The sequence below is a fragment of the Panthera onca genome, chromosome A1 (assembly GCF_046562875.1).
Source record: "Panthera onca isolate mPanOnc1 chromosome A1, mPanOnc1 haplotype 2, whole genome shotgun sequence".
Classification (NCBI taxonomy): Eukaryota; Metazoa; Chordata; class Mammalia; order Carnivora; family Felidae; genus Panthera; species Panthera onca.
Window position 1 is genome coordinate 185,122,196 of NC_138339.1, and position 25,006 is coordinate 185,147,201.

The window sequence follows — 25,006 nt, forward strand, 5'->3', positions numbered from 1 at the left end:
AATATGCTATAATTATTCTAAATAGATATTAGGACTATCACATTGCATGGCTGTACAACAATAGCTCAATATGAGCAAACCTACAAAGACTTTAGGCAGTAATAGTATGCCACTTACTGGTACTTTGAGTCAGCTTTTAGAATTAATCCTAGCTCATATGTACAGTTTTAGAAGAAGTATTGTGTAGCAATACTATGTTTAAAAATACTAGAAACTACCATAACAATTTCAACATTAAAGATACTTAGTTGTAGGGGTGCCTGAATGGCTCAGTTGGTTAAGCGTCTGACTTTGGCTCAGGTCATGATCTCACAGTTTGTGAGTTCAAGCCCTGCATCGTGGGCCCTGTGCTGACAGGTCAGAGCCTGGAGCCTGCTTGGGATTCTGTGTTTCCCTCTCTCTAAAGATACTTAGTTGTCGCAAGGGCAAGATGGTAGGCTGCAAAAAAGTGAGCTGGGTCAAAATGCACATGCCACCGATTGTTCAGACTGTTATCAGGGCAGTTGGGTATTTATTTTCAATGACTCACAAAAGTTATATTCTTCCACCTATCAATTAATAAAGAGCATACATACTTAAGAAAACTAAGCTGATACAGGGTTTCACTAAACTGTTTAATCATAACAAGAAAGAGCTCATAAAATCAAAATTATATATATAAATTTGATAACTAACACTTTATAATTTCCTAAAATAAAAAGAAAAAATACAAGAATGTTCACTTGTTTTGTGAAATAAAAAATGCAAAACATGTTTCCTTGCTGTTACAATATTAAACGTGTCATAAATAGTTTTACACACATTTTCAAATAAGAAACTCAATTAAAATATACAACTATCTGAACTTAAGTGATAGAACTAGTAATAAAAATCTAACTTCAAATAAAGAGACCTAAAGTTACCATACAAAACATTCTAGCTGTCACTAAAAATCAAGTGCAACATACCTCAAAGACTTAGAAAATAATGTGTCTAAGATTTCCAAGCCAAGAAGTACCTCTGTTCCTATCTCAAACTTTTTGACTCCTCATTTGATCATTCCTAATTCTACCATTGCATATAATTGAAAAAAAAAAAAAACTCTAACATTTTCTCTCAGACTTTTATCATCAAAGCTGATATTATAACTTAAATTTACTCTATATTAAAACTATTAAAATATTACCACAGGTCCTGAAAATAATTATTCCATCCCCGTGTTCAAAAAACATCAATTGCCACTTTTCAAAATCTATTTGTTGTTACATACAAGTGTGTTATTAAATCTTTACACACTTGGAAATAACCCAGCTATTTCGCCATTATTTATTCTCTAATTTTCTTGTGGTCAGAATAGATACACTGTATGTTCTAAATTATTTTAAATTCATGGTAACTTCTTTGATTAGCATATGTTCTGTCTTGGTATGTCTCATGCATATATGATTGGGATGGGTATTCTGTTGCTGTTGAACAGCATGTTCTAAAAATGTCAATTCCACTAAGTTGATAATTTGTGCTTTGCTCGGTTTTGTTAATAAAATAAATTTTTGTTAATAGATTGATAATTTGCTCTGTACTCTTATTGACTTTTAATCTATTTTTAATAAAAACTGAAAATGAAGAGATCTTCTACCATCATTGAACATTTATCTACTGCTTCTTTCAATTATACCATATTTCGTTTGGTGTATATTGATACTGCAGTCTGGTGTATATACAATGAAAACTGTAATGTTCTTGATAAACTCACCATTTATTAGTATTCAGTGTCCCTCTTTATTCCTTATTCTTGGTTTGATTTCTACTTTATCTGATATTAATACAGTTACTAAGACTGTCTTTGTGTCAGTGGTATGTACGGGATAGTTTCCCATTCCTTAAATATTAACTTATCTATACTGTATATTTAAAGTGTGTTTCTGTAGACACTATATATTGGTTTAGGCTGCCTTTTCTATCCAGTTGGACAATCTCTGTTTTTTATTTGAACTATTTTATCATTCATATTAACTTTAACTTATGATGCATTTAAGTTGAGAACCCATCATCTTTGTATGTTCTCATATTTTCTCCATTCTCTGCTTTCTTTTGGATTATTACTTTTTTAGTAACTTAGTATTCCATTATGTATACAAAACTGACTTCTTAGGTGTCTTTCATTGTTTGATTTATTTTCCCTGTGGTTATACTAGATTTTACATATCTTTAACTTATCACAATGTACCTTCAAGCAATATTATACTGTATCTTTGCATAAAATCTAAAAAAAATTAAAAGTGTCTAAATATTTTACCTTTCATTCATTTTTTGTACTTTTTTTATTCCATATTAGTTGCAAAATCAATACTAATTTCACTAAAAGCACAGGCAATAAGAGCAAAACTAGGCAAATGGATTATGTCAAACTTAACTTCTGAGTATCAAAGGAAACAACAGAATGAAAAGGCAACCTACAGAATAGGAGAAGATCCTTGAAAATTACACATTTGATAATGGGCTGATATCTAAAGCACATAAGAAATTCTCACAAATCAGGACACCTGGGTGGCTCAGTTGGTTAAGCATCTGACGTCAGCTCAGGTCATGATCTCAGGGTTTGTGGGTTCGAGCCCCATGTCAGGCTCTGTGCTGACAGTTCAGAGCCCGGAGCCTGCTTCAGACTGTGTGTGTCTCTCTCTTTAACCCTGCCCCACTCATGGTCTGTCTCTCTGTGTCTCTCAAAAAAGGAATAAACATTAAAAATTTTTTTTTTAAACTCCTACAAATCAATAGCAATCATCATCATCATCAACAACAACATCAACTCAAAAACGGGCAGAGGACTTAAATAGAAATTTCTCCAAAGACATACAAATGGCCAACTGGTGTATGAAAAGATGCTCAACACCACAATCATGAGGGAAATGTAAATCAAAAACACACTGAGGTAACACTTCACATCTGTTAATATTATTTTAAGAAAATTAAAAAAAAAACCTAGTGTCAGCTACAGAAATTGGAATCCAAGTACACTATCAGTAGGAATGGAAAACAATGGAGCGACCAAGAAAACAGTGTGGAGTTTCCTCAAAAACAGAACTACCATACATAATCTAGCAATTTCACTTCTGGGTATATATACAAAGGGACTGAAATCATGAACTTGAAAAGATATTTGCACTCCCATGTTCATTGCAGCATTATTCACAAAATCTAAGATAGGGAAAACAATATAAACATCAATCCACAGATGAATGGATAAAGAGAAGGTGATATACAGAAACAATGGATTATTATTCAGTCTTAAAAAATAAGGAAATCCTGCTGTATTCAACAACATGGATGAAACTTGAGACATACTAAGGGAAATAAGCCAGTCACAGAAAGACAAATAGTGTATAATTCCATTCATATGAGGGATCTAAAGTAGTCAAACAAACAGACACGAAAAGTGTTATGGTGGTTACCAGGACCTGGAGAGGATGGAGAAATCAGGAGTTATTATTCAGTGGTTATAGGATTTTGATATTGCAAAGTAAGAAAAAAAGTTCTGGAGATCTATTATATAGCAATGTGAAGTGTTAACACTGCCAAATTAATACAGAAGACAATATTAAAATGGTAAATACATTTTTACCACAATGAAAAATAATAGAAAATGGGATATATATATATACATACATATATATATATATATGTATGTATGTATATATATATAGTGGAATATTACTTGGTGATAAAAAAGAATGGAGTCTTGTCATTTGCAACAATATGGATGGAACTAGACTGTATTATTCTAAGCAAAAAAGTCAGTCAGAGAAAGGCAAATACTGTATGATTTCACTCATGTGTGAAATTTAGAAACAAAACAGATAAACAGGGGAAGGGAAAGAAAAATAAGATCAAAACCGAGAAGGAGGCAAACCATAAGAGATATGTAAGTTACATAAGAATATGCAAGTTATATGAATAGTGTAATACACTATATTTTAACCAACCTAGATTTAAGTAAAATTAAAAAAATAAGAATAATAGGGGAAATTCTATATTGCGGAATTTCTTTGTACCCTCTCATGTTGTCTCTGAATTGAAATATACTCAAAATAAAAATTTTATTTAAGGTTAAAAAAATAAAAATAAAATCTAGATTTGAAGTATAAAAAAAGCAACTTTTCCTAACAAATGTGGAAAAGCATTTTTAAAATGACTTCTTGTGTGTGATCATCTAATCATTCTCTATGACCGTGTCAATAAAGACATCAATATATTTTTCTAGAAACTTTCTAGAGACCTCTACACCCAATGTGGGGGTCAAATTTTCAACCCCAAGGTCAAGAGTCACATGCTCCACTAACTGAGCTAGATAGGTGTCACAGAATTAATATATTTTTAAAGATTTAATTAGGTATCAGACATGAAACAACATTTAAAGAAGGCACAGGAAACCTATATTGCTCAGTATAGAAAAACACAATTTCTCTGCATGGTAAATTCATATGACAACAATAGAAGTGAACTGTGTAGAAGAAAAAGGAGAAAATAGCTGAGATGAAGGAGGTAAAGCTGAAGTGCCAAATAGGGGTCATGTGATGTATAGTTATGAATGATGTGTTAATTGTATGGACTATATCTTGTACATGTGGGGCATTTCTAGGGAATATTTGCAAAGGACATTATTTATAAACCCCTAAGTCTACTTCACCCTCCCCCATGGTGTGGCAATAAATAAGTCTGGGGTACTGGTCACTAGCTCCAGAAGGGGGTACTGCTGAGCCTTTAGCAATCATGATCATTCCATCTGCCTAGCTCTTTTGATGCAGAGATGGAAACACCTATGTAAATTTGTTTCAATAAAAGGAAGAAGAGGTTTATCACTGGCTTCAGGATGGGAAGCCTCTATAGATCATTAAAATAGAACACTTTGGATGAATCAGAAATCTTGAGACACCAGATGCTGCTATAGCATTGAAAACAACAAGGGGAAGGATCCAGCCTAAAAAGGTAGAACAAGCAGAGCTACCCTGATCAAACTGCATGAATTCCAACCCAGCCCTGCGCTTCCAGTTCTGGGGGCCAATGAAATCTCTTATTGATCAATCCAATAGGAATCACATTTCTATTCTTTGGAGCTCAAAGCATACTACATAATAAATGTTTTAACAAGGAAAAAAAATAAATAATTATTTTAATAGTCAATAATTTTTTAAATAAAATTTTAATTACAAAATGAAAGTATATTATTACATTAGAATTCTATGCTATGTAAAAGATTACCGTAACCAGAGTAGTTTAGGCGTATACTTTTATTATTTTACAGTTATGAAGATCAGAAGTATAGGCACAGCTTAACTGAGTTCTCTGCTTTAGGGTCTCACAAATATAGCAACATAGATGGCTTCCAAAACACAGTGCTGAGTAAAAGACACAAAAATGCTACATAAAGTATAATTACATTAATATGAATTTCAAGAATAGTCAAAATTAATTGGGAGTGCTAGAAATCAGAAAGCAACTATCTAGCATAAAGACTAAGGGGAAAGTGGAGGCACAAAGGAAATTTTCTAGGCAATGGGATTGTGGATTTTAAATTTTTATTTGTCAACAAAACTAAAAGGCAACCAACGGAATGGGAAAAGATATTTGCAAATGACATATCGGACAAAGGGCTAGTATCCAAAATCTATATAAAGCTCACCAAACTCCACACCCAAAAAACAAATAATCCAGTGAAGAAATAGGCAGAAATCATGAATAGACACTTCTCTAAAGAAGACATCCAGATGGCCAACAGGCACATGAAAAGATGCTCAACGTCACTCCTCATCAGGGAAATACAAATCAAAACCACACTCAGATATCACCTCACGCCAGTCAGAGTGGCCAAAAGGAACAAATCAGGAGACTATAGATGCTGGAGAGGATGTGGAGAAACAGGAACCCTCTTGCACTGTTGGTGGGAATGCAAACTGGTACAGCCACTCTGGAAAACAGTGTGGAGCTTCCTCAAAAAATTAAAAATAGACCTACCCTATGACCCAGCAGTAGTACTGCTAGGAATTTACCCAAGGGATACAGGAATACTGATGCATAGGGGCACTTGTACCCCAATGTTTATTGCAGCACTCTCAACAATAGCCAAATTGTGGAAAAAGCCTAAATGTCCATCAACTGATGAATGGATAAAGAAATTATGGTTTATATACACAATGGAGTACTACGTGGCAATGAGAAAGAATGAAATATGGCCCTTTGTAGCAATGTGGATGGAACTGGAGAGTGTGATGCTAAGTGAAATAAGCCATACAGAGAAAGACAGATACCATATGTTTTCACTCTTATGTGGATCCTGAGAAACTTAACAGAAACCCATGGGGGAGGGGAAGGAAAAAAAAAAGAGGTTAGAGTGGGAGAGAGCCAAAACATAAGAGACTGTTAAAAACTGAGAACAAACTGAGGGTTGATGGGGGGATGGGAGGGAGGGGAGGGAGGGGAGGTGATGGGCATTGAAGAGAGCATCTTTTGGGATGAGTACTGGGCGTTGTATAGAAACCAATTTGACAATAAATTTCATATATTAAAATAAAATAAAATAAAATAAAATAAAATAAAATAAAATAAAATAAAATAAAGTAAAGTAAAGTAAAGTAAAGTAAAGTAAAATAAAATAAAATAAAATAAAATAAAATAAAATAAAATAAAATAAAATAAATTTTTATTTGATATTTTGGTAATAATAACCATCTATTACATACAAATTTGTGTCAAAAATATTCAACAATTCAAATTCAACACATACACACACACACACACACACACACACGCACACACACACAGGAAATTTGAATAGCTTGCTATCTGTTAAAGATACCAAATTTGTTATTTTAAAGCTTTCCATAAGAGTGTATGAGTACTTTTTCCTTCTCCAGTATTTGATAGACTTTACCAATAAAGCCAATAGGGCCGGGGTTTTCTTGTGGGAAGTTTTTTAAATATCAAAATTGGTATCATTAACAGATAACAAGCTATTCAAAGTTTCCATCTGTGTGTGTGTATGTGTGTGTTGAATTTGAACTGTTGAATATTTTTGACACAAAGTTATATGTAATATTTTCTTATTAACCTTACTAGGGATTAATAAACATGACTAACCTTTCAAAGAACATATTTAGGGGTTTGCTGATTTTGCCTCACTGATTTCTGATTTAATTTTTACTGTTTCCCCTCCTTCCACTTACTTGGCGTTTAATTTACTTTTAATTGATTTCTTAAGGTAGAAGCTAAAATTGTTGATTCAATCATTTTTCAAGTATATAGTTATAATACTATAAATTTATCTCTAGTGATGTTTTAGGTTATAACATATGTTTACATAATATAATTTTATTATGATTCAGTTTCGATGTTTTTGTTTTAATTTCTCTTGTGATATCTTTTTTATCTCATGGTTTGTGTATAAATGGAATTCCAAAGTCCCAAGGTATTTGGGGTTTTCTAGGTACCTTCTTGCTATTAAATGTTAAAGTACACTTTATGCATGCTTTTATACCTTTGCAATTTATGTAGTTTTGCTGTGTGGACCAGCATATAGGATATCTTTGTGCATTATATCTTAAACTAGTAACTTAATAGTATTAAAGTCACAATTCAGGTATAATCCTTAATCTCTGCTAACATCTTAATAACATAATATTGCTTTCTAGTTATTACCATTTTAATAACTTCATTCAAATCTAAACATAGGATACCAATGAAATTTATCACTATTATTTTATATTTGGCTTTTGTTCATGAAGTATTTTAATAATATTGGATTAAATAATTTGAAATTTAATAATTAAAATTCATACATTATAATTTCTTCTATTAAATTAAATTTGTATACCAAGAAGAATATACAATGACATAAATTGGATATTACTTTAATTGGGGTATTATTCTTGCAAGAAATATTGGGGTTTTTTTTCCATGTCTAAGGTTAACAAGCAAATCTTAATAATTTTTATTCAATTAACTCCAAACAATTTTACAAATATAATACAATTTGTATGACTGACTTACACTTGTATCATTTTATCTATAGCCAAAATCAGTACATAAAAACCGTATTCTAGATATAACACTACTACGTCATAATCGTTTGTAAAAAATTATTTAAGAAATGAAACAGTGAGGTGCACCTGGGTGGCTCAGTCAGCTGAGCATCCAACTTCAGCTCAGGTCATGATCTCACGGTTCGTGGGATCAGCCCTGCATCATGCTCTGTCTGTGCTGACAGCTCAGAGCCTGGAGCCTGCTTTGGATTCTGTGTCTCCCTCTCTCTTTGCCCCTCCCCAGCTTGTACTCTGTCTCTGTCTCTCTCAAAAATAGCTAAGCATTAAAAAAATTTTTTAAAGAAATGAAAGAGTGAGACATTTGAAAAACTTGGGGGCTTTTTCCTGCACTCTCATCTAAAAGAAACATTAGGTGGTCACTACTGAATTTTATGAAATTCACAGTACTATTACAAATTTCTTTTAGAGAAAAGTAAAAAAAAAAACATATATATGACTTTGTCAAAAATAGCCATGCTTTTTGGCAATGTAGAAGATGGTTACACAAATGAAATGTGTCTCCTTATTAGGAGAAATTTAGTTTATAATAGACAAATTACTGTAAGAAACTTCTTAAATAAGATTCTAATTATTAGATAAAGTAATTTGTACAATTTCAGTAATTTACAGAATGAGTGATATATTAAAACCCACATTTTGACTATTTTATACGTAAATGTGTATCACATCACCTCATTTTGGCTCCTGGAATATATTTGATATGGACGGACTTGACTTCTCCTCTGTAACTTTGGTACTACAGCTGACCTTTATGTATTAACTAGTCAACAGCTTAACCATTTTCTTTTGAAATATGCAACAATGCCTTTAGGAAATTGCCTGCACACTCTCTCTATTTTGCATTCATCACCAATAGTATGACACAATAGTTTATTCTATAAATTGGTCTAATACTGTAAATTTTTGATGCTGACTACTCCCCTGTGTCACCCCTTAATTCACATGTAGGTGGCATGTTCTCCCCATGAACAGGGTGGTGCCTGGTTTCCAGGTATGTACTTTCTCCATGTGTAACATAAGGAGAAACAGAATACTCATGGATCCGTTTCTTGCTGTTAAAAAAGAAGGGGGTATATATATATATATATATACATATATATGCCAGATTCTACTAATGCAGCCTCGGGCTAAATTTAGTGCTACCATTCATACAGAATGGCTCAGAATTTGTGGAAAATGTTAGTCCTGAAATAAAAACAACAAAAATGCATTATGAAACATGACTTATTTCTGTTTGTTGCTTTAACATGGATTTAATTCTTAAAGAAACTGTTAATATATTCTAACAAGTATCGTTATTGTCTTTGCAAAAGACAAATGCAGCCTCCCTTCCTTTGGCTCTTTTATTTTCACTCAAAATTAAGATTCTATCCTAAAAACAAGAACTGTTAGTTATTACTCATTGTTAGCTGAACAGTCCAGCAATTTCAGAATCATAGACTTCTAAGAAATAATTCTTTGGTATAATAATGAGTAGACATGAATGGAAAATAATTATCTTGTCCAAGTGGATATCATATTTTTGCATATCAACTCCTTTATAGGTTTGTCACAATTACAGTTTTTTGGCTTATAATCCAAAAACTAAAAATTGCTGAAATTGGCCTTGACAGGCCCAACTAATTGGCTCCCAAGGAGCCGTTATGTTCTACCTGGTGAACAGCCCGTGAAGTACACAGCCACTTGTCCAAACCACACATGCAGCTAATTATAAAGCAGCAGGAGATATCACATGGTAATAGGCCATACACTGTTATTAGTACATAATAATTCCATACCCAAATCATCAATTATACTGCTCTCACTGCCTTGAAGAAAACTGTATTGTGCAAGAATGATTACTTAGGGACACTCTCTGAGTAAAGACCATGCTATTGTTACTGTCTTAAGTGACTAATTCTTCTAATTTTTCCTAGGAGATTAAAAACTCTGTCTAGTCATCAAACAGAAACAAAATTAATTTAAATAAAATAAAAAAACTCTTTGCTCTCTGCAGTCAGAAAAAGAAATATGATTCAAATGATATTTGAAAAGTAGAGGGTTATCGCTTATTCTTTGCAATGTATCATATTCCAATGTTTCACTGGATCCTCCAATTTGTAACTAATCTTAGGAAAGATTAAAAATATCATGAATTATAAATTTATTTCAATAAATATTTATATACTTACAATACGACTAATACACACATATTGAAGGTGGCATTGCTCTCACCCTTTTAGGATGATCAATTACATTTACACAGAAGTGCTCTGCTGTAGCTTCATGAATCATTTGAAAGTAACAAAAAAAGAAAAATGAAGCTCAAGTTATTCCAGACTTACTCTGAGAAATTTCTCTGCTTACTTAATTATCTTCTTTTGACAATTTGTTTTATAAGCAGGTTCATGCTTGTCTCAGACTTGTTTGATCTTGGTTTGGGGTCATTAACTCTGATCTGTTCTTGTCTTTATTTTTTTTTTTTTCTGTTCTTGTCTTTAGACAAAAATATAAAAATTTCTTGTAACCAGGCACTCTTAAATTTTTTCTTTCTGAGTTTTCCCTAAAAAAGTGAAGTTTAATTTCTTTCATTTAATTATAATTCAAACCTCATATAATTCAGGACACAGTTTTCATCTTTGTCCACTAAAATGGAGTATAGCTCTTCAATTCCTTGCTAATTTATTGATAGTGGAACTTTCTTTAACTCAGCACCTAGAACCCAGTGGAAAATAAAAATTAAGACAAAGTGAGATTACAAAAGCCCATCTCACAGATTTTGCTTATAGTGAAACCAATGGTCTATGCTAAAAATGGGATGAATCAAAACTTCTGGTCATCTGTATCTGTTCAGAAAATTCAAAATGAATCCGATCTAAGCAAGCCAGTTATACACTAGTTTGCTTTATGAATCATTTTGCTGTACAAATGCGATTTCTGTTAAAAATATCTTACCTATTTATCATTATATAACTTAAACAATTCAGAATTTGCCAACATAAAATGAGTCCATGACATGAGATTTGAAGTTATACATCTCCTTGTTTGATAAAAAGGTCAAAAGGCTTTTAAAGAGATTAAAATTTTTAAAATTGTTTCTATGATTGTGTTTCGAATTCCTGAAACTCTCATATCCTAAACATAGTTTCTATGACTTTTTCATTATCATAAATATTCTTGTGGCAGCAAGACTATTCAACTTGAAGCCACAAATCATAGACCATAAGCCATAATTCATAATTATTCATTACATTAGTTTAAGTATTGAGAAAATTTCACCAGAGAATCAGGGAGATTTATGATTTATTGTTCAATCCCTATTCCCATCACTCATTCAAATGATAGTTGGAAGCTATCCAAATTCTCTAAATTTGATTCTCTACAACTGTACCTAAGGATGAGATGTGTTTTGGACCTGGAAATAATTGGTTCCTATATACTTAAACCAATAACAAGTTCCTAGTTCTTCATGCAAATCTCATTTTGATAGAGGACTTTTATATGAGCTGACTACACCTAACTGTTGTATCTTTAAAGCCCTTTAAGTACAACATCTTAATAGCAAAAAGTAAACTCATGGAAAAGGAGTAAATGTTTGCAAAACATATCTGATAAGGAGCTAATATGCAAAATATATTTTAAAAAATACTTCTCACTAAGCAGAAAGAAAAAATACATGATTATAAAATGGACAATGGACTTTAGCAGATATTTCTCCAAAGAAACATAAAAATGGCCAAAAGGTATATAAAAAGTTGTTGAACATTATTAATCATCAGGGAAATGCAAATCCTAACCACTAATGGCACAGATGCTATAGAAAACAGTATGAAGGCTCCTCAAAAATTAAAAATCGAACTATCATATGATCTAACAATCCAACTTCTGGATATATACCCAAAGAAACTGAAATCCAGGATCCCCAAGAGATATCTGCACTACCATGTTCATTGTAGCATTATTCACAATAGCGAAAATATGGAAAAAGATAAATGGGTAGAGAAAATGGGTTTATTCATGTAATACTTATATAATTGCCTTTAAAAAAAGAAGGAAATCCTGCCATTTGTGACCACATGGATGGACCTTGAGGACATTATGCTAAGTGACAGTAACCAGTCACAAAAAAGACATCTACATGATTCCACTTATATGAGGTAACAAATAATCCAACTCATAGAATCAGGGAATAAAAGGGTAGTTGCCAGGGGTTGGAGGAAGGTGAAAATGGTGAGTTGTTCAATGGATATAAATTTCAGTTATGCAAGATGAGAAAGTTCTAGAGATCTACTGCAAACACAGTGCTAATAGTTTATTGATGCTGCATTGTACACCTACAAAATTGTTAAGTTTATAGAACACATAAGCCTTCTTACAAAACAAAAACAACAAAAAGGAAAAGGGCACAAGGAAGCTTTTAACAGTGACAAATATATCTGTTACCCTGATTATGGTGATGGTTTCACTGGCACGTGCATATGTTTAAAGTCATCAAGTTGTATATATTAAATATGTGCAGGGTCTTTTTTATATAAATTGCACTTCAATAAAGCTGTTTAAAACAAGAAGAGTAAGTGACAAACATTGTTTAGCTAGTCAGCTACTGGAAATATATAAAAAAAAATCCGAGAAGTCCTTTATTATGCCCTTTATAATTTATGTAGATATGTTTATTACTGCAAAGATCAAAAGCAGCATTAATACATACCTACAAATTTAAGAATTCATTTGCCTCAAAATACACCCCAAACTAAATCTGAATGAAACTTATTTACTATCCTGTTTAAATGACCTGCCTTGCTTTTGATTGATTTCATGTTCCCCTCCTACATATTTGGATTTTTATTTGCTCTAAGATTTATGGGATAAAATTGTCATCATGTCATCATTTCCTTAAGAATCTCAAATCTATGTATGGACCATAAATACTTGTTATAATTATAAATCAGTAATTACTTTATTAAATAATATTAATTTTTGAAGAGTATTTAAGGATTCCCAAATTATTAAATTTTTATATAATTACCTTAAAAATAGTAAGAGGAATGCTATTTTGTTATAAATAATGGGGATATGATTTTTTTCTGCTTCTTTCAGCTTCACTAAACCCAAGATCATACCTGAAGGCACAGGTATGTATGTATGTAATTTTAACATAAATGAAAATTATGTATTTTTAACAAAAAACTTGTTTAAAAAAATGGAAAAAGATACTGATTATAGATTTCTCCAAAGATAACATACAAATGGCCAAGAAGTACATGAAAAATTGCTCAACATCACTAATAATCAGAGAATGAAAATGAAAATGAAAATCACAATGAGATAGCACTTCACAAATGTTCAAACAGCTATTATCAAACAAAAAACAATCAAGCAAAATAACAAGTGTTGATGAGTATGTTGTATAAAGGGAATTCTAAAAAAAAAAGGAACTCTTACACTATTGCTGCATTTATAAATTGGTACAACCATATGTAAAATAGTATGAAGGTTCCTCTAGAAATTAAAATTAGAACTACTGTGCGATCCAGAAATCCCACTTCTGAGTATTATCCAAAAAACTTGAAACCAGTATCTTGAAGGAGTATCTGTGATTTCATTTTTAATTCACTGTGCTAGTATCTGTGATTTAATTTTTAATTCATTGTGCTAAACATCCAGAGGGCATATTAATACAGACCACAGTTGTTCAAAATTCCCCTCTATATTGTATTTTCTTGGATAATTTCTGCCCCCATGATTTTGCCTAATTTACTATCTTAAATTTGCTCTTAGGTTAATAGTTGACCATGTGGATTTACTCTTTAATATCCTATAATCTCTCTTCTTTTCCAGATCTGTATGTTTTTGTTGTATTTTTTGGAATGTTTTTAAAATGTATATTCCAAAATGGTTATTTAAAAAAGAACAACATTTTTGTGTTTATTTCTAGGAGCTATGCTTTGTATTTCTTATTTTTCTGCATATACCTTGTTATCCATTTCATAAATGAAATTTGCTCTATTACCTCTTGGAAAATGAAGAGATATGAACTTTTTTTCCAGATTTTTCACTTCGGTACTTCCAATGAATTACTTTTTGTGTGTGCTTTTGTAGGTTTGCCAGTTGTGGATTTCATTCTTTCACATTAGAAGATTTCCTCAAATTTTGGGTGATTTTGATTACCTATTTTATATTTAATAAAAGATTTGTTGGAAATGAGGCATATATGATACTTTGAAAGACTCAGTTTACTGAAAGGAAAACCAGTAGATTTTTGGGAATAACTTCTGACATTTAGCTCCTTTATCTATATGATTCAGTTTCTCTTACGTAGACTCTTTGCCAAAATCTCATCAGAAAATTCTGTTTGGCAATTCTAAGGATCTGGAAAAATGAAGGGAGTTTGAGAGTCCTTAACAATTAGTATGCCAGGTTCCATATTTCATTCCTTTGTGAATAATATTCCTAATCTAGAGTTTTTGGTTCAATGTCTATAATTGGAATTCCTGAAAATTCTAGGCTTCTAGAAGGAGGAGGTCGACGGGTAAGATGGGGGACACGGCATCAGATAGCCTTTTAAACATGCTTTTATCCAATTTCTCTATGTTCACATTTTTTGCTTAATCTTTCCTACCATTCTACAAGCGGCATCAATCACAAATTGTTTCTGTGATAATCCTGACGTATTTTCCCACTTTTCATTGTTTTCTGCAAGTTTGGGAACCTGCATTTTTCGGTTGCTGTTCTATTTTTGTTTGTTTTTTAAATAAGTAGGTGACTTTAAAAATGCTTCAACTACATACATTTTTCTTTGCAATGATAGGTTTTATCTAAAAGATTTTTTTTGTTTTTCTTTCCATTTCTGATTGATTTTTAGAGAAGATGCAGAAAATTATTTCATCATGTTCAAACCAAAAGTACCCCTAAATTATCTTCAAAGTCAAATCAGTAATTTTACCATGTAGATTAGTTAGGAACCAAAAATGCTTCACTGAACCAATTTTGAGACTAAAATAATTATTTCTTATTTCTTTTTCCTATTTAATATTGTACATAATCCTTAGAGGAAAAATTCCTTGATGAATTAAGAAATAATTAAAATATATATTGGCCAAGATTACAGAAACAACTTTTCTGTACTTTCAACTTGCTAAGAATTAAATTTGGTTCAAAATGTGAAATTTAAATTATCATAATAAAGCTATTGCAATAGAATTCCATAATACTATCCATTTTCAGTAACATAAGAAAATTATTATTTTCCACTGTTAGGTCTTGATTTGCAAGGGTTTTCCAAGAGTTTAAGAGCTAAAAATATGCAAATAATATCCTTTAAAAGCAGAAGAGCTGTACTTTTCCATTTAAGAGACAACATACATTTTTATAAGTTATAAAACAAGTTAACCCAAATCAGTTGAATTATGAAATTGTAAGAGAAGTAAACAGGAAATACAGAAAGTAATCCAAGTAGGTTTCTTCTTCTTCTCTTCCTCCTTTTCCTCCTGCTCCTCCTCTCTCCTTTTTCTTCTCATTATTTTGCTTTCATACATTTGACATTAGTATTTTCTGAAAGTTAACTTGTATTTAAGTAGAAATTATGCATCTAAAGTGTCATTAGGGAAATTAAAATCCTACCTATTAAGTAGGATTCTTAAATATTAATTAAAATATTATTTTTTCTGTGACTATAAAGATTAGAAATTACATATACAAAATAGCTCTTTTTATACCCTGGGCACTAATCTTAAAAAATAGGGACTTGGGGCGCCTGGATGGCTCAGTCGGTTAAGCGGCCGACTTCGGCTCAGGTCATGATTTCACGGTCAGTGAGTTCGAGCCCCGCGTCGGGCTCTGTGCTGACAGCTCAGAGCCTGGAGCCTGTTTCAGATTCTGTGTCTCCCTCTCTCTGACCCTCCCCCGTTCATGCTCTGTCTCTCTCCGTCTCAAAAATAAATAAACGTTAAAAAAAATTTTTTTTTAAAATAGGGACTTATTAGTTATAATTAAAACAAACTCTCCTGAGTCTTGTTTTGAAATATCTATAGTTTGAAAGATTAAACGATTAGTCAAATAATAACTGATCAATTAAATTGACTGAGCTGCATTCCAAATCTAGCCATATCTTAACAGTAGAAATTTAGATACCCAGGAAACATTCAGTACCTAAACACTTCTTATTAACCAGATAACTTTAGAGACCACATTAAAAACTTTCTTAGGTAACTAAGTAGTTTTCATGTATATAATAAGCAACCAATGTTGTGTGTAAGTTTAATACATACAGTATTATAGATAATATATATGTGTACTAAATATATGCATATAATTTTATGCGTTTTATATTTCTGTTGGTATACACTGTATACTACTACTACTACTAATACTATTATAAAGCACTATCATTTATATTTCCCTTACTATGGACCAGGCAGTGTACTAAGCATTTTCTATTAGTGTATTTTAATATAGTTAGTACAGTCTCTCATTCTCAAATCAACCCTAAAAGGTAGGTAGTATTTTATTATCACTCTTTTACATATGAATCACAGCAAGTTTCAACAACTGCCCCTAAGTGACAAAGCCAGAACTCTTGTGCAGAGTAGTGCTCTTGGCCATTATACAATATTGTCTCTCATATACCTAGGATTGTTCCTGCTTAGGCAAACTAGGGAAAAAGCCAAAGTAGCTATTTGTTATAACCGTTTATGAATACACTTTTAGTTTGTTATAGCTGTCCATCTATGAATTGACTTTACCATTGCTTAAGTATATTTCCACACATAAGTTAGCAGCTCAGGCATCAAATATTTCTCCTTTTAAGAAAAATTTAATCTACTTCAGGTAAATTTTCCCCATGTTCAACAACCAAAGAAATATTTTATTTGCATTCTTCTACTGGTATTGCCTCTTCCCAAATAGTTTGAGCCAAGAAAATACTCATTATTAAAACTCTATGAATTCTCCATATTCCAGAGCAACATCTTCAAACTGTGAATAACTATAAACGTACTCTAAGACTTTGCCGGGTGTCTGCAGTATGGATAATGTGATGGAATATATTTTAAGAATCTCATAGTTTTCCTAAAACTAAAATACCTGAAATGTACTTATGATGGAGGTATCATGTTGGATCTGTTGTTACAATTCCACTTTTACAGTCATTCTCCATTACTTTATGATAAAATTGTGCATCTATTACTTATTCCAAATCTTATTCTCTTGCATTTCCCTTTGAATAGATAACATTAAAACAGCTTTGAAACTTCTAGCATCAAAATATCTTGTTAATATTTAAAATGTCAACAATTATATTTTTGTGACCATTTATGTTACAAAATTGTAGGTACCATAGGTTTCCACAGTATCTCAGGGGCAGGCAAGCAAAATACTGGAATACTTTTTCTATAGTTTCTAGCATCTCCATGAAGTAGAAAGCAAAGTGCGTAGTTGTGAGTAGTAAGGAAGTAAGAGATTCTGAACGTTTGAAAAGAAGTGAAATTGTTGTCTCAGAGAACGGGAGAATAAAATAATTCAGAAAATAAATAGGTAATGGGGATTAAGGAGCACGCTTGCTTTGATGAGTACTGAGTGTTACATGGAAGTGTTGAATCACTATATTGTACTCCTGAAACTACGGTTACACTGTTTGTTAACTAACTGGAATTTAAATTTTAAATTATAAATAAATAAATAAATAAATAAATAAAACAAAAGGAAAAGAGAAGAAAAAGAAAAAATAAAAGGAAAAGAGAAGGGAAGAGAAGAAAAACAAAAGAAAGAAAAGAAAGGAAAAAAAGAAGAAAAGAAATGAAAAAATTTCACCATCTCAACTGGTTCTAAGTGTCCACTTGAGGTTGTTCCAGGAAATTCATAAATAGAGAACTGGCTTTATGCAGAATTGGGGTTTCACTACTAAAATGAATGGAAATAGCACTACAAAAGCTTTAAGTTGAAAGAAAACATCATATGATGATTCTAATGATATTGAAATGTAATATAAAATATATATTAAAATGTGATGATTACTTCATTCTGATGGAAGTACTCTCTAAAATATTATGTAAAATTAAGATACTAGTTTTACTAGTAAGTTTTATTTATTATGGTTAATAATAAATTTCAAATGAAAACTACAAAATATAAAGTTCTTCCAATAAATTTATAAACTCTGCATCTGGTTATTTTTAAGAAAAACGGTAAGAAATAACAGACTTGTTCCTTCATGTAAGTTATTATATACTTTTGTTGTGGATATCTATACAATTATAAAGATAAAGTGAATTTCAGTACTGTCAACAGTAGAAGAGGTTGAGACAGAGGTTTTACGGGAGTCCTAATAGAAACTCAAAAGTCAAGTTGGTTGGAGAGAGACACCTGAAAGACACAGAAGAATTTTTTTGAAAACACACAACAAACAAAAGACAATCAAATACAACCCACCTCAACCTCCCCCCAAAAAACTAGTGAAAATATTTGAGAGGATTGACTATATATAAAATTATATTGAGTACTTTTTAAACAAATGCTGATGACTAATGTTAAAATGAAACATAAAATATGAAAAAAATTAGGCAATTTTAACAGCCCATGTTGTATAATAAAGAAAATACAAATGAAGTACCACTCACTGAATGACAATACCAAAACAAGTGATTTTCTGTCCAAACACAATGTTGACATTTCATGAAAGGGAAGGGCTAAGAATATAAGAAAGCTATAACCCCCATCTTCTATGACAGGAAGCCAAATGATAATGTATAACATGGTAAATAAAATGCAACAGTGTATGGCAAGAGTTAAAATAATGAAAAGTACAGCCTCTAGACATTGGGATGATGTTTTGAGAAAAAGAGGCCAGCGAACATCTACTGAAATTTTATAAGCTCATTACACTATATGACTTAAAAATTGTGTACATTTATTACTCAGATATGAAAAAAAGAAAAAGTACAACTGAGAAAAAAGGCCCTTAAACTAAAAAACCAATAATTGTAGAACAGATAAGTGAAATAAACTTCACATATAAAGGTAGTAAAAACACAAACTTAGGTGTATGTCTATCTATACATAGTGAAAATACCCATGCCCACATAGAAAAGAGATTTTAATGGCACTTCCGATGTTTCATAGGTCACATGAAAAGGCTAACAATGAAGAATGGATTGGGTAATAGAAATTATAACATTTGTCTCCTTGAAGTCTTTAAAAATATAGATACAATGCATTCTTATCACAGGAGGTGTAAAAATAAGTGTTTTAACTTGCCATCATTTGAAAATTATTTTTATGAACATGATTTGCATCAAGTTTAAATTGTGATGAAAAGGAATAAATGTGTTCAACTTCCTCTCCCCCAAGCAATTGAGGAAGATTATGACTACTTTTTTGGAAGTGATTAAGAAAAGCAGAATGAGTCACAAACGCTAGATGTTAAACAGAGCTGAAATGGTAAATTATTTCAGAGCAGATGTTAAAGGAAATGAAGCCAACATTTGAGAAGAAAGAATGGGTATTAGAGAACTGAAGTAATCTTTTTAGTGACTTCTCCTATAGTCTACTTTTGACAGACACAACCTGCCAAATCACTAGCTTCATGAAAAAAGTCACTTTACAAAGTGGTCCAGTTTCATTTTTCTGCATGTCAGCTGTCCAGTTTTCCCAACACCATTTGTTGAAGAGACTTTTTTTACTGGATATTCTTTCCTGCTTTGTTGAAGATTAGTTGACCACACAGTTGTTGGTTCCTGAAACTAACAGTACTTATTGACACCCACCCTCTGTAAAGTAGTTCCCAAATAGGACTGAAGTATAATAAATGATAATATCCCTATTTTGTATGTTAAAAAAAAATCAGAAATAGAAAGGCTTTATGAATTAGCCACAATTTTACAAATCACTTGAACAATTTTGCGGAACATTTCAACCTCAGCTCTGTTTTTCCTCAGGACCCAAACCTGCGCACAGCATTATGTTGCTTTATACACTAAAAATAATTCTGTTTTGTTTATTTGGGGGAAGAATACTGTCAAATAAAGAATGTGTACATAAAAATAAAATTTTATTAGTTCTGAATATTTGCTTAGAAGGAATGTAATGTCACCTAACTCACCTATTCAAACATTCATAGTAGTGAGTTAACAGGTATTTAAAAGAAAATTTATTACTTCTTCACTTATTGAAAAACAACAAAACAGACTGATGATTACCGACTGTGGTAAGCAGAATAATGGTCCCCCAATATATACATGTCCTGCTTCTCAAAACATGTGAATGTGTAAAGTTACATGACACTAGAGAAATAAGGGTGCAGATAAAATTAAGATTGCTAATTAGTTGGCCCTGTGATGGGGAGATTATCCTGGATTACCCAGCTGGGCCTAACAGAATCACAAGGGTCCTTATAAGTGGAAGGGGATGGCAAAAGAAAAAGCACCTGAGAGATAGTACCATGATGAACACTCAGCTCAGTGCTGATGCAGATGAAGTTTGGGCCATGAACCAAGGAATGGGGCAGCTTCTTGAAGATGGAAAAGTCCAGGAAATGGACTCTTCTTTCAACCTCTAGAAGAAATTCAGTCCTGTTTGCTAACAGGCTATCAGTTTTAGCCCACTTATACTCATTTTGGACTTTCAACCTCCAGAACTATACAGTAATACATTTGTGTTCTTTTATTTATTTTTAAAAAAATTTTCTTAACATTTATTTATTTTTGAGAGACAGAGAGAGACAGAGCATGAGCAGGGGACAGGGAGACAGAGAGAGAGGAAGACACAGAATCCAAAGCAGGCTCCAGGCTCTGAGCTGTTTAACACAGGGCTCAAACTCACGAACCGCGATATCATGATCTGAGCTGAAGTCAGATGCTCAACTGACTGAGCCGCCCAGGCGTCCCACATTTGTGTTCCTTTAAAAGCCACTAAATTTGTGGTAGTTTTCTTACAGCAGAGATAGGAAACAATTACATCTATTGTAGGACAAACAAAACTTTACTATTCTTAGATTTTTGCCTGATACTGTGACAAAAGGATTAATAAGAGGAAAACAGTTCATTAACAAGTGCAGTAGCCACCATGCAGGAGAAACCTAAACAAAAAGTAACTCAAAACAGGGAGTCAAAACTCCAGCTTATATAACATCTTCAACAAAGAACAAGGCATTTATAGAGAAATGGCAGGACAAAAGAAAGTAGTTTTAGGCTTCCAAATGCAGCAAACTGTGGTAAGTATATGATAAGGAACAAATGGAGTAAACGTATGCTTGCAGATTCCTCTGGTGCCATCTCTGGGCTGATGAGAGTCTTGTCTCCAGTAGAGGGAAAATCTACACCCTTCCTTAGGCAGAAAAGGAGAAAGTAGACAGAGCTTCTCTTGTATTTGCTGCTTCTTATTTGCCTTCAGTTCAAAAGAATTTTTAATGTCAATAGTTTTAGGGTGACACATTCTGGTTTCCTTCACTACTATATGCTAGTATCTTTGCTAAGTGTTAGCAATAGATGATGAAACAAGCCAGAAAAGCCTCCTTGTCCTGTAAGAGCCTAGCTTTTAGGTGTTATTATAAGAAATTAAAAAAAAAAAAAAGTTACAAGCAAGCAAAATTAGATTGAAAGTAACTATCAAGGAAAGGAAAAGCAGGGTGTTGAGTCTGCAAAAAAAAAGAAACAGTTACTTAAGTAGGTCTGCAGTTTGCAGTGGGCTAGAATCTTTCAGAAGACAACACAGACACTGATAACTATAAAGCTGGAGTCAACTATGCTCAGAATACTGTAAAACATCATTTCCAAGACAGAACAGTGAGCTCACAAATTGTAAAGAGTAGAGGAGCCTGATGCTCAAAGAACAGAATTCTGGCATTTTGACAAGAAAGAGCTTACCAAGTAAAAGGGTGTAAGTGTTGATTTGGGAAAAGCAGTTGGAGGTAGATTCTCATAAGTCAGCATAGGTAGTTTAGAGTTTAAAGAGTAAAATGAAAACCATCAAATGATTTAAGAAAGGGAGTAATACTATCACATCACATATATTTTTTAATGCTTATTTATTTTTGAGAGAGAGAGAGAGCATAAATGAGGGAAAGGTACAGAGGGAGAGAGAGAACCCTGAAGCAGGCTCTGTGCTGACAGCACAGAGACCTATGCAGGGCTTGATCTCACAAATCCTAAGATCATGACCTCAGCCAAAATCAAGAGTCAGATGCTTAATCAACTGAGCCACCCAGGGGCCCCCACATATATTTTTAAGATGACTTCCTGCAGATGGGTAATGCTGAATGGAACATGAATGAAAGGAAGAAAGTATGGTGGCTTTGATTATTTTAATTGCAATAAAATGCAGAGAGTTAAATAAAAATAGGACAAGAATTGCTAATGTAATGGATGGGGGAGGTGAAAGAGGAAAAAAGTATGAGTTATTATTAGGTTTCTAATTAACTGGATAGATGCCAATGCAATTTGCTAGAAGGGGATAGATCTGCTAAGGAACAGTTTTGGGAGCAAAATATGGAGTTTAATTTTGATAGGTTAACCATGAGAGGATTAGGAAAAATATAGATTAAAATATTAAGTTATTCAACAAATGTATTTATATATACATACCCATAAGTATATATCTGTAGAGACTCATACACACATGAATCAAACACATACATGAAATATATATATATATATATATATATATATATATATATATATATATATGAAAATTAATGAGTAGGCCTGTGTTTTATTTGGATTTAAAAAGATAAATGTACAATGTCACTAATATTAATTATTAACATAATCTATTGAGTTTATTAGTAATAGATTCTTGAGGCTATAGTTAATGAGCTGTTATCATGTCAGTGACAAAAAATGGTAAAATCAGATACAACTCTAAGTGAACTCTAAGCTTACATTTATTATTATAAGATTATAAACCAACAGTTATTGGAACCAGTTAAAAGAAAGCAAAAAAATAACACTGGTGTTACTGGAACATTTTTGTTATTTTTAAATAGGTTATAAATATATATTTTAGCTATCAAGGCAGATAACATATTGGACTTAAGTAAAATTGTATGATAACTGGTCTGTAAATATTCATTAATATGCTTACCTTCTTTCCAAACAAACACTAATTGTTAAGTGCTTTGAATCCTCAAAAGCATTTGTGTCCTGTCAAGTTTCTGCTATTGGCATGTGGCATATGGTGTTAATCAAATTTCATCAAGGAAAAATTAAAGATATTTACGGTTTATGATTATAATTTTACAAGTGTGAAACATCTGCCAAAGCCAAGGAGAAGATCAGTGCAGGATTTGTGTGTAACACCACAGGAATGGATGAGATAACTCAGGAAGTGTAAAGTAAAAATGAAAGAAAGCAAGAAAGCAAGAAAGAAAGCAGGAAAGAAATTAGGAAGGGAAGAAATAAAGGAGGGAGGGAGGAAGAAAGGAAGAAAGAAAGAAAAGAGGACTCAGGACTAGACCCCGAGGATAGTCTTCACGGCAAAACATTGAGTAAACTACAAATGGCAAATGGAGTAGGAAGAAAACCTACAGAGTCCACTTCTGTATTAAATAAGCAGTTGAGAAAGATGAGGACAGAACTCTATACCAAAATGTAAACAGTGGTCTCTAAAATATCATTCTCTGAGATGACACGTCTATGGAATTCCCCATAAGGAACAATGGGTAAAAATAGGATTGCTGATTAAATGCAGGGCCTGGACTTCCCCAGTTTCGTTCAGTAGGTGAGGACATTTTTTATCCTGTCTGCACAGTACAGGCACAATTAGCAGTTTGCCTACAATGAAGAGAGGATGTGGATACACCTGTGCAAATGAAAACTAGGCCTGATAATTGACTTTTGACATAATCACTAATATATCTAATTTCATTTCTGAATTATATAACCATCTTCTCTAGGAGGGAATAATTTGTACCTTGGGATAATTTCTTAACTGAGCAAAATGGAATAAAGATTTCAATAATTCTTTATTATGTGTAAGCTAAAATTTATACCCCTAATTTAGGATTCAGTATTCTTTACAGCCCCATCCTAGGTTTCACTGAAAACATCCTCCTATTATCCTTTACATGGATTTTGTAGCTACCAACTAATTACAAAACATGTGTATTCTTAATCAAATCTGACATCCTTATTCCACTTGCTAACTACCTAAACACCCGTCATTTTAATAAACCTTTTAAGTTGAAGTGTAACGTTCATACAGAAAAAACATACTAATGATAAATGAACTCAATGGATTATTTCAAAATGAAGATATCACTGTAAACACCATGTGGGTCACTAAAGAGAACATTGCCTGCATACCACAAAAGCCTCCTTATGTCCCTTTCGTATCACTATCTTTTGTCTCCTCCCTGATAGAAACAATATTAAATTATAATGAATTTTTACCAGTTTTCAGGTTTATATAAGTGGATTCATAGAATATGTTATTATTTTGTGAGTGCCTTCTTTGACCAATGTTAAGTTTCATCTATGTTATACCTGACTGGCAATGTTTTCATTTACTTTTTATTACTGCATAGTTTTTATCCAATGATTGTACTTCATTTTATCTATTCAAATTTGATGGGCAATTGCAATTAATACTTCTATTAATATCTGTATATATGATGAGACTGTCTGTATACATTTAAACTAAGATACAAACTTTCTAAATGACCTGACATCATTCACAGATTCAGGGGAAGGAATCCACTGCTAAAAACCATGAAATCAGCAGTGTGAATACAAGAAAGAGTGGTTATCATCACAAAACAAAATGCATACACACACACACACCTAATAACAATGAGGAGACTAGTAAGAAACAGTCATACAGTAGACGGGACCCACATCTTGTGGGTCTTGTTGTCTAAGGTAACTGAGTTTGCATTTGAATGAGAGATGCTGAAAGATTTTTTAAATCTTTCTGAGGTATGATTAACATATAAAATGCTAGTTATAACATACGTTACGGTGCAAGCT